Genomic DNA, 2,514 nt, shown 5'->3' on the forward strand with positions numbered 1-2,514 from the left:
TAGAGTAGTTTTTGTTGTAGGTCCCTGTTTTTTTTTTATTTTTATTTTTTATCACTTTGAATATTTCATGCCAATCCCTTCAGGCCTGAAATGTTTCTGTTGAGAAATCAGCTGACAGTCTTATGGGAGCTCCCTTGTAGGTAACTGTTTTTCCCTTGTGGCTTTTTATTTTTACTAGACAAAAAACTTTATTAACCTTTGTTTCAAACTTTATTCCTAGGGTTCTTCAGCTTAATTAGCTGCAAAGACTTATTTAAGTATAAGCAAAAACCAGAGCTGCAGTTTCCAAGGGGCATAGGCTTAAAAATATTAGAGAACTAGATTTTATCAGATCCATAAACAAAATTTGAAAAAGCAATCATAATATAAAATAACAGTTCCAAAAAATTTCTTCAAATTTATCTTCTTCAGACATTGACTCAGTTCAGTTTGCTTCATTCTTGGAAGCCTCATCAAAATTCTCCACAAGATCTGGAACTTCATCATCATCATCCTCTCCAGTAGCCAGTGGTGCTTTTCCCTCCACAGATTGTTTGGGCAGAGCTTCCGCCAGTCTCCTTAAACTAGTCAGACTGTCTGCACCAAGCTGGTTTAAGATTCTGGGTAGCATCTCTGTCAGCTGCTTTGTCTCAGCATGGCCTGTAATGGGGAAAGTGTTCGCTGCCAGAGATGCCTGAACTGTAGGGTTGTTAAAGTGGATCACTGTTCCTTGGTTTGTGAACATATTTACATCTTCAATATCAAGGATATTGTTTATGCCCAAGTTCTTTAAGGAGAACTGAATTTTTATTTTTATTTTTCTGAAGTTAGAAGCAGGGAGGCAGTCAGTCAGACTCCTGCATGAGCCCAACCTGGATCCACCTGGCATGCCCACCAGGGGGCGATGCTCTGCTCATCTGGGGCATTGCTCTGTCGCAACCGGAGCCATTCCAGCACCTGAGGCAGAGGCCACGAAGCCGTCCTTAGCACCCGGGCCAACTTTGCTCCAATGGAGCCTTGGCTGTGGGAGGAGAAGAGAGAGACAGAGAGGAAGGAGAGGGGGAGGGGTGAAGAAGCAGATTGGCTCTTCTCCTGTGTGCCCTGACCAGGAATCGAACCTGGGACTTCCACACGCCGGGCCAATGCCCTACCGCTGAGCCAACTGGCCAGGGCCAGGAGAACTAAAATTTTTTATCATCTGCTGTAGCTGTTCTGTGAACTACTTTCTTCTTTCTACGAGCAGTTCCTTTCCCACCAATATGCATTTGTGCCTGCAGTTTGGCGAGTTTCTCTTGGTTCATGATAATTTCTTTCATCTTGTTGGAGAAGAAACAGGGCTGCGTGGAGGACTAGGGATGAAGCTCGCAGGGTCTTGGGCAGACCAGCTGAGAATAAACTCACATACACGGGGATGCAAGATTTCCCTTGTGGCTTTTAAGATTCTTTCTTTGTCTTTAACCTTTGCCGTTTTAATTAGGACATGTCTTTGGGTTCATCTTGATTGTGACTCTCTGTACTTCCTAAACCTTTGTGACTTTTGCCTTCACCAGGTTAAAGAAGTTTTCAGCCATTATTTCTTCAAACAGGTTTTCTATTCCTTGCTCACTCTCTTCCCCTTCTGGTACCCATGTGATATGGATGTTGTTACACTTGATGTTGTCTCAGAGGTTTCTTAGACTTTCTTCATTCTTAAAAATTTTCATTATTTTGTTCCTCTACTCTACTTGAATGCTTACTGTTATCTTGTCCTCTAAATTGTTGATTTGATCTTCCGCATCTATTTTCTTTTTAATGCTTACTATCTCTTTGCTTAAGTTCTCACTAAGATCATCCATTTTTACGCTAAGGTCCTTGAGCATCCTTGTAAACATTATTTTTTGCCCTGGCTGGATAGCTCAGTCAGTTGGAGCACCGTCCCAGAGCATAGAGGTTCCCAGTTTGACTCCCTGGGCAGGACACATACAGGGATAGATCAATGTTCCTTCTTCTCTCTTTCTTTCCCTCTCCCTCCGTTTCTTCCTCTCTCACTAAATTCAATAAATAAAAATTAAAAAAATTATAAAAACAAACAAACAAAAACATTGTTTTGAGCTCTGCATCTGGTATTTTGATTGCTTCTACTTCATTTTATTCCCTTTATGGGGATTTCTCTTTTTCTTTCATTTGGGGCATATTACTTTGTCTCTCCATTCTGTCTCTGTGTATTAGGTCTATCTGCTATGACTACCAAACTTATTATGATGGCTTTATGATGAAGATGTCTTGTTGGGCTTAGTGACACAATCTTCCAGATTACTTGAGCTCCATGCTCCAGTAATGATTCTTGTGGATTATGTCCACCCTCCTGTTGTAGTTGAGTCTTAAATGCTGTGAGCCCTTTCATGGTTGGAGTTAAACCTTCAGGCTGGCTAACTATAAGGATAAACCTTGAACACAGTGTATAAGATGTTGTGCAGGGGCTGCCCTCCAAGGCAGAATTGTTTCCAAAAGGGTCTGGTGCTTGCTAAAACCTCCCTTTGAGTGTGTTGTTTGTGT

General features: G+C 41.6%; 1 pseudogene; it reads right to left on the bottom strand.

Moving 5' to 3' along the window:
• Positions 1-365: 365 nt before the first annotated feature.
• Positions 366-741, bottom strand: LOC136393479 (transcription factor BTF3 pseudogene; annotated as a pseudogene).
• Between the last annotated feature and the right edge of the window lie 1,773 nt (positions 742-2,514).

Source organism: Saccopteryx leptura, chromosome 2 (assembly GCF_036850995.1).
Source record: "Saccopteryx leptura isolate mSacLep1 chromosome 2, mSacLep1_pri_phased_curated, whole genome shotgun sequence".
Taxonomy (NCBI): domain Eukaryota; kingdom Metazoa; phylum Chordata; class Mammalia; order Chiroptera; family Emballonuridae; genus Saccopteryx; species Saccopteryx leptura.